This window comes from Cebus imitator, unplaced genomic scaffold (assembly GCF_001604975.1).
Source record: "Cebus imitator isolate Cc_AM_T3 unplaced genomic scaffold, Cebus_imitator-1.0 Scaffold39, whole genome shotgun sequence".
Taxonomy (NCBI): Eukaryota; Metazoa; Chordata; class Mammalia; order Primates; family Cebidae; genus Cebus; species Cebus imitator.
This window is the reverse complement of record NW_016107354.1, coordinates 595918-606531: the sequence shown is the minus strand read 5'-3', so window position 1 is coordinate 606531 and position 10614 is coordinate 595918. Positions and strand designations below refer to the sequence as shown.

The 10614-nt window shown below is 46.8% G+C and overlaps 1 protein-coding gene and 1 long non-coding RNA gene across 4 annotated transcripts in view; one reads left to right on the top strand and one right to left on the bottom strand.

Moving 5' to 3' along the window:
* The window catches only part of GSG1L (GSG1 like), a 267111-nt gene that overhangs the window by 174006 nt on the left and 82491 nt on the right, over positions 1-10614 (bottom strand). The gene's annotated exons all lie outside the window — the stretch shown is intronic.
* Positions 4986-10614, top strand: part of LOC119470745 — a 6665-nt gene continuing 1036 nt past the window's right edge. Inside the window, exons 1-2 of the long non-coding RNA XR_005199707.1 lie at positions 4986-5249; positions 9043-9138. This is a non-coding gene — a long non-coding RNA (uncharacterized LOC119470745). The remainder of the gene's footprint in view (positions 5250-9042; positions 9139-10614) is intronic.

The window sequence follows — 10614 nt, the reverse complement described above, 5'->3', positions numbered from 1 at the left end:
ATGAGAAGCATCCATGCCAGTGCCATGCGGAATCTCATTGTGGTTTTAATTTGCAATTTCTTAATGACTAATGATGTTTAGCATCTTTTCATGCACTGATTGGCCATTTCTATATCTTCTCTGCAGAAATATCTTCTCAGACCATTTGCCCATTTTTTAATTGTGTCATCTGTCCTTTTATTATGGGTGGTGAGCTCTTTATATATTCTGCATGCAAGTCCCTTATCAGATACCTGACTTGTAAATATTTTCTCTCACTGTGTGGCTTTTCACTTTCTTGATGACATCCTTTGAAGCAGAAAAGTTTTTAGTTTTAATGATTCTCAATTTATCTATTTTTCTTTTGTTGCTTGTGCTTTTGTTGTCATATCTTTTGCTGTTGTTGTTAATTTAAAAATAGAGATGGGGTCTCACTATGTTGCCCAGGCTATCTTGAACTATTGGGCTCAAGTGATCCTCCTGCCTCAGCCTCCTAAAATGCTGAGATTACAGGTATGAACCACCACACCTGGACTAGTGTCATATCTAAGAAGGCTTTGCTTAGTCCAAGATCATGAAGATTCACTCTTATTCTCTCTCCTAAGACTTTTGTAATTTTAACTCTTCTATTTATGTATGTTATCCATTTAGAGTTGATTTATGTGTATGGTGTATAAAAGGGGTCCAGCTTTATTCATTTGCACATGGATATCCAGTTGTCTCAGAAGCATTTGTTGAAAAACTATTCTTTCTCCATTGAATTATCTTGGAACCCTTGCCAAAAATTAATTGACTATAAGTGCAAGGGTTTATTTTATACTCTCAGTTCTATTCCATTAATCTATATGTCTCTCCTTATACCAGTACTGCACTGCCTTGATTACTATAGCTTTGAAGTAAGTTTTGAAATTGGGAAGTGTGGGTTCTTCAACTTTGGCCTTTTTTTAAAGATGATTTTGTCTATTCTGGGTCTCTTGCATTTCATATGAATTTTAGGATCACTGTGTGAATGTATTCAAAAAAGCAAGTTGGAATTTTGAAAGGGGAACAACTTGAATCTGTAGGAACCAATTTGGGAAATGTTGCTATCTTAAAATATTAAATCTTCAAATCCATGAACATGGGATGTCTTTCCGTTTACTTAGATAGATTCAAATTTCTTTCAACAATGTTTTGTAGTTTTCAGAATATAGGTTTCACACTTATTTTGTTAAATTTATTACTAAATATTTTATTATTTTTGATGCTATTATGAGTGGAATTTTTTTCTAAATTTCATTTTTAGATTGTTCATTGCCAGTATACGGAAATATAATTAAAAACTGTATATTGATTTGTAAACTGTAATCTTGCTGAGCTCATTGATTAATGCTAATAGTTTTAGTGGATTCTTAGAACTTGCTATATACAGAATCATGTCATCTGCAAATAGAGATCACTTTACTTCTTCCTTTCCAATCTTGGTCTCTTTTATTTCTTTTTCTTACCTAACTGCTTTGGCTAAAACCTCCAATATAATATTAAATGGAAGTGGTAAGAGTGGACATCCTCATCTTGTCCCTGATCTTGGAGTGGATGCATTCATTTTTGTACCATAAAAATTGTGGTTAGCTGTGGGTTTTTTTTTATATATATGCCCTTTGTCAGGTTGAGGAAATTTCATTCCATTTCTAGTTTGTTGATTGGCTTTATCATGAAAGGATATTTGCCTTCTCTTTGGTCCCACAACAAACTTCAATGAGAATCTCCATTTTCAAAGACAAGCAAACTGAGGGTCTGAACGTTCAGTGACTTGCCTAAGACCACACAGCAAGGAAGAAGTGGAGCAAGACCCAACCCAGGTCTGTAGACTCCAAACTTCACACCCCACAATCTTCCCAGCTCTCTGCTCCCATTGCTATGTCAGGATTTCCTACTAGAACCGGATGTTCCCACCATGGGCAGCTCGGTGGGGGGCGGGGTCCTGAAAGAAATCCCCTGAGAATATACCTCCGTGGAAACAGAGAAGATCCATGAGGGGCTAAAATAAATGGCTCTCACACTTCTATTTCTGCTACATGGACAAGGCTAAACAGAAGATGTTTAAGCAGCGATTAATTTAGCCCATGCTGCCCAGGCAGGTCAAAGCTGAGGTTTAAGGAAAAGTCATAGAAATGACATGAGGAAGACAGGATACTTCCATGGCCAGAAGTCTAACAGCTGAAATTCACACACAGAAGAGATGTGTTTCCTCCAAATCCCTAGGCTCTGTGATAAAGATTAGCTAAGGATTAATGAGCAAGGTATTAAATGGCACCATATTGGCTTGTCGCTTTTAGAAGTGACCCATAAAATATCAAAATCAATGGCAAGTAAGTTTATATGTTTAGTTAAGGGATTTATTTTGGGCATAAAACCTAAGACAGGTGCACTTAGCTCTTAATCACAGGCACTTCAGACTGAGGCTTGACAATTAGATGGTAGAGCTGTGGCATGTTACCGCCACCTGATGGCAGCATACCTTTCGTGAACCACAGAACTTGAAAGCTGGGAAAAATCCTATTAGGTCAACCAAATTAAATGGTTCTCAACCCTGGAAACGTGAATCCCAGACCCCACTCACAGAGATTCTGATTTAATTGGTCAGGGTGGGGCCCATATATCAGTAGAGTTTTAAAAGGTCCCAGGTGATTTTAATGTGCACTCAGGGTAAGACTCACACTCCAATCTGACTTATTAAAAATATCCTTTCAACAATAGAAAAACAACAGTGAGTCATGTTAGCGACGGCTCATACAATGGCACTCCTTCGGGGGACTGCATTAATGGGGCAGAAGAGCTCAGTGGTCAGGGGTCTGAGCTCTGGAATCAGCAGAGCTGGGTGCAAATGCTGGCTCTGTCATCTCCTGACATATGAGTCCCATCTTTCTGTGCCTTTATTTCCTTGTTGGTGAAATAGGCACAGCACCTGTAGGGGTCTTGTGAAGACTCGACATGGGCAAAGAGCTTAGATGCAGTGCCTGGAAAAGGGTGGGTGCCTAGGGCTGGGTGCGGTGGCTCACATCTGTAATCCCAGCACTTTGGGAAGCCAAGATGGGCAGGTCATCTGAGGTCAGGAATTCAAGACCAGCCTGGCCAACGTGGTGAAACCCCATCTCTACTAAAAAGGCAAAACTTAGCCAGGCATGGTGGCGGCTATAATCCCATTTACTCAGAAGGTTGAGGCAGGAGAATCACTGGAACCCTGGAGGCAGAGGTTGCAGTGAGCCAAGATTGTGCCACTGCACTCAGCCTGGGCGACAGAGGGAGACTCTGTCTCAAAAAGAAAAAAAGAGTAGGTACTTAAGAGATGGCTTTTGTCATCACCACTCTCACCTACATGGGGGTCAGAGAAAACATGAGACACAGTCCTCTGCAGCCTAACTGTGGGAGACAGGAGTGACACACAGGTACCAACAGAGATGAGCACATGGCCGAGGGTCATGGCCGAGCTCCCCGCTGGGAGCAGCCTGGCTCCATCACTTACTTCATGTGTAACATCAACATGAACCTTTGATGCCTCAGTTTCCCTACCTATAAAACATGAAGATCACCAATGTTGGTGTTCCTATAATGCATATTAAAGGGAAGTTGGTAAGGGCTTATTGTCAGCCACCAGGAGGTATGGCTGGGACAGCTCAGGAGACAGGAGTCCAGGATGCCTGCGGCAGCTGCAGGAATGCTCTGGACAACTTGGTGGGCCCCTGCTGGGTCACGGCCCTGTGCCTTCCATTGTCTCCTCCATGCCCGTCGACGTTGCCTGAAAACAGCCTCATTTTTGCCTCTTGAAGATGCCCTTTCTCCCGCTACCCCCTCCCCATCTGATTCCCTTTGAGTTGCTAAGATAGCCAAGGTGAATGGAGCTGGCATCTCCTGCCCCAGGAAGGAGATGCCTTAAATGCCCCTTGTATTCCCAGAGGAGAGTGATGTCTTCCTGCTTCAGGGAGGGGACAGCAGAGGGAATTCATGCAGAAGGAAAGGGGAGCCAGCAGATTCCAAGGGGAGAAGATGTTTGGGGATCCACAGCACCCTGAAAGATGTTTTTCTTGAAGGCTAAACGTCAAGGGAAAGCTGGACTTTGGGGTCAGAGGTTATTAGCGCAGCCAAAATTTTGCACCCAGTGAGGGTCCCATGGCGCCCATGGGGCCAGAAAACCACCAGCCATGGGGAGGGGAAGGGTAGGGAAAGATCAGAGTGTTCTGTCAAATGATCTGAAAACTTCATACAACCCAGGGCTAACAGGAAATCTCAAAAACTGGAGATGAAATTTCTGGCAATCCCTGGGAGTAGAAGCCCAGAGTTCTATCCTAGCGGGTCTAGAGGAATACATTAATAGGGGATTCCTTGGCTAGAAGAAGCGAGAGAGCATGTTCATACCCACCACAGCCTAAAGGGAAGTCTCCTTTGTGATTCCCCTCACCACTGCGCACCATAGGGCACACAGACAGAACTGAAATCCCAGCCTCAACTCAAGGTCACCAACTCAAGCTATCTCGATGACCAGCAATGACTGAGGCGTGCCTTTGGGGACTGGGTGACCGGGAGAGGGTGTGTCCTGTCTAGATGGGGATGAACTGACATGGTAGCCATCTGGGCAGTCAGGGTCCCTGCAGGAAACTGATGGCACCTCCAAGGGGCTCATTGAAGACCGAGGAGTGAAAAAATTATTTGTAGAGATGTGGACAGGCTTGAGGGGCTGGTAACCATGGGAAACCCAGATCTGATAGGGCAGGGGAGGGGAAGGAGCCTGGAAGAGGTGAAGCCATAGAGGAGGAGCTGCTGCCAGGAGCTGAAGTCGAACCTAGCAAGCCTCAGCATCAGAACTTAAGCATCTCTGGGTGGGGACTTCAGAACCGGTATTTCTAACGAGTTCCCAGGAGATGCTGATGCTGCCGGTCTGGGAACCACACTTTGAGAGCCGCTCCTTAGAGAAATGTAGTCAATGTCAAAACCTCAACAGGGAGAGAACAAGATGAGAGAGAAGGGAATGCCCTAATCTTTCTCTCCTTCTGCCCTCTTGATTCCCTGTAGATTCCTCCTGTTGACCAAAACCAATAGGCACAGAGTCCAGGCAGTTCCTAGGGCACAGAGAAGGATAGGGAATGGACGTGGATGGGTGGATGGAGAAGAGTTGGCACGCTGCCCTACCTAAGGTGGTCCTCACCCCCTCCTCACCCCATCACGCTCATGCCTGCACCTGTGTTGCTTTTCTTCCATTGTGAGACCACCATCATGCTCTGAAATTGTCCTGGGTATGTATCTGTTGACTTGTTTAGTTCCTGTGTCCTCTACAGGATGTGCAAGGAACCTTTCCTCTACTTTGGGATCTATTTACAGTAGTTCTGTGAGCACTGTGGACTTAAGCACAGTTTAGACCAGGTTGGAGGTTGCATGCCCTAAATCCGTTTTTTGTTTTTTTTTTTTTTTGAGATGGAGCCGTGCTCTGTCACCCAGGCTGGAGTGCAGTGGTGCAATCTCGGCTCACTGCAACCTCCGCCTCCCAGGTTCAAGTGATCCTCCTGCCTCAGCCTCCTGAGTAGCTGGGACTACAGGTACCTACCACCTCACCTGGCTGATTTTTGTATTTTTAGTAGAGACAGGGTTTCGACATATTGGCCAGGCTGGTCTCAAACTCCTGACCTTGTGATCTGCCTGCCTTGGCCTCCCAAAGTGCTAGAATTACAGGTGTGAGCTACTGTGCCCAGCTGAGAATTCATATTCTATCTCTCCATCTTAGGAATCAAAATCACAACGTCAAGCAGTGATATCTGAAGGTGTCTGAATTAATCTCCATCTCTAAAAGTATGCACTTTTCTTAAGTTACCAATGTCAATGTTTTATATTCACACAGTTGTATCCTGTCAACATTTATTAAGCACCTACTATGTGCCAGTCCTGCTTTTAGGTGCTGGAGATACAACAGCAAACCACACAGACAAAATCCCTGCCCTCACAGAGCTTCTGTTCTCGTGTTAAAGTGTATATATCAGTAATTCTCTTGCCAAAAAAATGACGTTCCCTGGCTCTTCTAAATAATGCCCAGTCAGGCAGGGCGCGGTGGCTCATGCCTATAATCTCAGCACTTTGGGAGGCTGAGGTGGACAGATCACCAGAGGTCAGGAGTTCGAGACCGGCCTGGCCAAGATGATGAAACTCTGTCTCTACTAAAAATACAAAAATTAGCCAGGCACGATGGCACACACTTGTAATCCTGGCTACTCAGGAAGCTGAGGCAGGAGAATCGCTTGAACCCTGAAGGCAGAGGCTACAGTGAGCCAAGATCATGCCATCCCACTCCAGCCTGGGCGATAAGAGCGAAACTCCATCTCAAAAATAATAGTAATAATACTGCCCAGACAATATCTCTGCAACACGGAGGCCACATATTTTCAGCAACAACTAGAAGCTTCGTGACCATGTATGTCTGGTTTGCTATTGCAACCTCAAAGCCTGGAGCAGTGATCGGTGCTGCTGACATGATCGTGGAATGAGGCAATGAATAGCACTTCATAAATCATCTTTCTCAAGCATCCCGCCAGAGTGTGGTGCTACCCTGCAGAATCCAGAAGATGTGGCCACAGTGAGACAGAAATTGAATCTTGGGAGCCATCTAAGACAGAAGAGACAGAAAGGGACGTCTACACCAGCGGAGAAAGAGCTGGAGGCTTCAACAGCAGCCATGGGGCAGCCACATGGAGCCTCACACCTGCCACAAAGCAGCGAACTTGGAGATCAGGAGGTCACCTCAGCCGTCACATCTGCACTTGGCCTTTTCCCACCACTGGGTCTCTGTTCTTGCTTCTCTCTTAATCTCTCTCTCCATTTTTCTAAGTCTCAACCATTCCCCTCCTTCGAGATCCAGCTTGAAATGTCCACCCCCCTCTCCCGCCACGAAGCCTCCCTTGTTCACCAACCACTTGCTCTATCCGGAAGAAACGTTTGCCCCACTGTAAATTTCCCAAGTGTTTGATTGCAATATCACTCATTATATTGTTCTGTGCTACCCTGAGCACCGCTTGGCCCCTCTGCTAAGCCAACCTTGGGAAGCAGATCCCACCCCAGGCTTGAGTTCGTCACGTTGCCTTAGAACCAGGATCCTACAACCCGGAAGAGAGTTCAGGACAAGCCCCATGCAAAGGACTTGGCGTCCATCACAGCAATGGCATGAGGTCTGAATCCATTCCCATTTTACAGATGAGAAAACTAAGGCTCACAGAGGTGGAGTGACCTGCCCAAGGCTATACGGCAACTATGGGGCAGAATCAGGATCCGGCCTCAGGTCTTTGTTTTTCCAAGGCTGTTATCATGCAGGGGACTGACTTGGTCAGAAATGGAACAAGGACAGGACAAGTGTGGTGACTCATGCCTGAAATCCCAGCACTTTGGGAGGCCAAAATGGGCAGATCACTTAAGGTCAGGAGTTCGAGATCAACATGGTCAAATCCCATCTCTACTAAAAATACAAAAAAATAGCTGGGCATGGCAGCGTGCACCTGCAGTCCCAGCTACTCAGGAGGCTGAGGCATGAGAATCGCTGGGATCTGGGAGGTGGCAGTTGCAGTGAGCCAAGATCGCACCACTGCACTCCAGGTTGGGCAACAGAGTGAGACCCTGCCTCAAAAAAAAACAAAGAAGGGACAAGGACACATTACAGAAGTCATTCCATGGCCAGAACAGGTATCTCCAAAATATCTTTTTCTAAACATTTTATTTTATTTATTATGGGAAATGTTCATCTTTTACAAAAGTAGAGAGACTAGGACAAAAAGCCCCATGTCACCAACGCAGCTTCAATATCTGTCAACTCAAGGCCAGTCTTGTCACCTCTACACCCCACTGTCCCTACCACCATGAGGTTATTTTGAAACAAATCTCAGAATTAGACCTAAAATATGTTTTTCAGGGGTGTGTTCACCTGTTCAGAAAAGACAAATGGAAGGTCATTTCTTCCCAGAACCTGTGGCCTCACCTTATAAGGCAGCTGGCTTTTTGCAGCATGAGAAGCAAACAGAAAATCCAGGAGCCCTGACTTCCCCTCACTGCTAACCCCTCTGAGTCACTGTCTCCGGGGGCTCTGGCTGAGCTGAGGTTGGAGGGAGGCATCACTCAGATATTGCCCTCAGTGCAGTGGCTTGAGCTTGTCAGCAGGCACATCGAGACTGTCATGAAACAGAAAGCCTGGCACAGGCCCTCAGCAGAAATGAGGCTTCCAGGAATTCACCGCAGAGAGAACTGGTTGGGTCACAGCTGCCTCACTCTGGCTCACCACTCGGGCCTGATTCCAGGAATTCTACCCCAAGTCTCCTCCTCTAGGTCTGCTCTAATTGAGAAAGAAGCTCCCGTGTGAAAGCAAAGGAGAGGTGCGGGGTGCACCAGAGTCACCAGGAAGCCAGGCAGGGGGTGCTCCCCAGCAAAAAGCTGGGCTCTGGCTTCACACAGATCCAAATTCAAATCCCCACTGTGCTGCCTGGGCGCGATGGCTCATGCCTGTAATCCCAGCATCGTGGGAGGCCAAGGCAGGTGGATCATGAGGTCAGGAGTTCGAGACCAGCCTGGCCAACACAGCGAAACCCCATCTCTACTAAAAATACAAAAATTAGCCGGGCGTGGTGGCATGCACCTGTAAACCCAGCTACTTGGGAGGCTGAGGCAGGAGAATTGCTTGAACCCAGGAGGCAGAGGCAGAGGCTGCAGTGAGCCAAATGGTGCCACTGCATTCCGGACTGGGTGACAGAGTGAGACTCTGTCGCAATAAATAAATAAATAAATAAATAAATAAATAAATAAATAAAATTCCCACTGTGCCACCTGCTAGCTGTGGGACTGGGAGTAAATATTTTTTTTTTAATTTATTTGATTGGGTTCTTTTTTGTTGTTGTTTGCTATTGAGATTGACTATTCCAGCCTCCTGGGGTTGCCAGGAAGGCTAAATAAGGTCATTGGTATAAAACAAGATGTCTTCAGTTAGGATTTAATTCAGGCAACATCTGGAAAGGGATCGGCTCGATGTTTTGACACTCACACCCTCAACATCACTCATCACAGGTCTGGAGGCTCCAGCACACGGAGGTGTCTAGGTTCAAAAGCCACAGGACGTGAGTTCAAATCCATCCTCTGCCTCTCATAGCCAAGTGATCTCAGGTGAGTGGCTTCACCTCTCTAAGCCTTTTCTTTGCTTGCCAGATGGAAATCAGAGCACCTTCCTTCTACGCTTGCAGAAAGGATTCAAACAAGCCAGGCATGGTAGCTCATGCTGGTAGTTTCAACTACTAAGGAGGCTGAGGCAGGAGACTCATTTGAGTCCAGACTAGACAACATAGCAAGACTCCATTTTTTAAAAAGAAAGTCTAGATGCGGTGGCTCATGCCTGTAATCCCAGCACTTTGAGAGGCTGACATGGGTGGATCAACTGAGGTCAGGAGTTCAAGACCAGCCTGGCCAACATGGTGAAACCCAGTTTCTACTAAAAACACAAAAATTAGCCAGGCGTGATGGCAAGTGCCTATATTCCCAGCTATTCAGGAGGCTGAGGCAAGAGAATCACTTGAACCTGGGAGGTGGAGGTTGCAGTGAGCCACCAAGATCATCCCATTGCACTCCAGCCTGGGCGACAGAGTGAGACTCTGTCTCAAAAAAAAAAGAGAGAGAGAGAGAGAGAAAGAGAATTGAAAAGGAAGAGAGTGTGTGAAAATGTCTGCCCTGTGCTTGGCTCCATACATAAGTACTTTTAAAAAATTCCTTCCCTGGATCCTAAGTTAGAGACACATGCCACTCCTCCCAAGGAGAGCCCGGGCGTCTTCCCAAGCCAGAAGCAGGAGGCTGTAATTCTGCAACTTCAGCCTGAGCAGGTCAGGGGAACCTGGCAGGGCCACAGGCAAAATCAAGGGGGGTGGCCAGAGGCAGATGCCCAATGCTGGCAGAAGGTGTGCAGAGCATTGAGAGTCTGCCAAGTTACCCTTGGCATGGACACTGGGCGCCCAGGTCTTGTTTGGCAGCAGAGATGTGGGCAGTGAGATGGGAGGAGGGGGTCACAGAGGAGCCCAGCATCCTTGGCTGAATCCCCGGATGCTGGGTCTGAGGATCGTGACTTAATTCCATAACCTGCCAGATGGTATTGCTGAGGCTTCCGCAGAGTCAGGAGGTGGGGAGAGGTGGGGAAGGCAGGGTCAACAGAGAGAGGCAGTAGCACCAGTTTCACAAAGTCAGCCAACCACTAACACGTGCTGACACGCATCACGCACACACCAGCGTGTGTTCTAAGTGCTGTACGTGCATCAGTTGCGAATCTGCACGACAGCCTATGAGGCAGCTCCTACGACGGTGCCCATTTTACAGATGAAGAAACTGAGGCTGGCTGGGCACGGTGGCTCACACCTGTAATCCCAGCACTTTGGGAGGCTGAGGCAAGCGGATCACTTGAGTTCAGGAGTTCAAGACCAGCCTGGCCAACACGGTGAAACACTATCTCTACTAAAAATGCAAAATTAGCCAGGCACGATGGCACGGGCCTGTAATTCCAGTTACTTGGGAGGCTGAGGCAGAAGAACCACTTGAACCTGGGAGTCGGAGGTAGCAGTGAGCCGAGATCAGGCCACTGCACTCCAGCATAGGCAATAG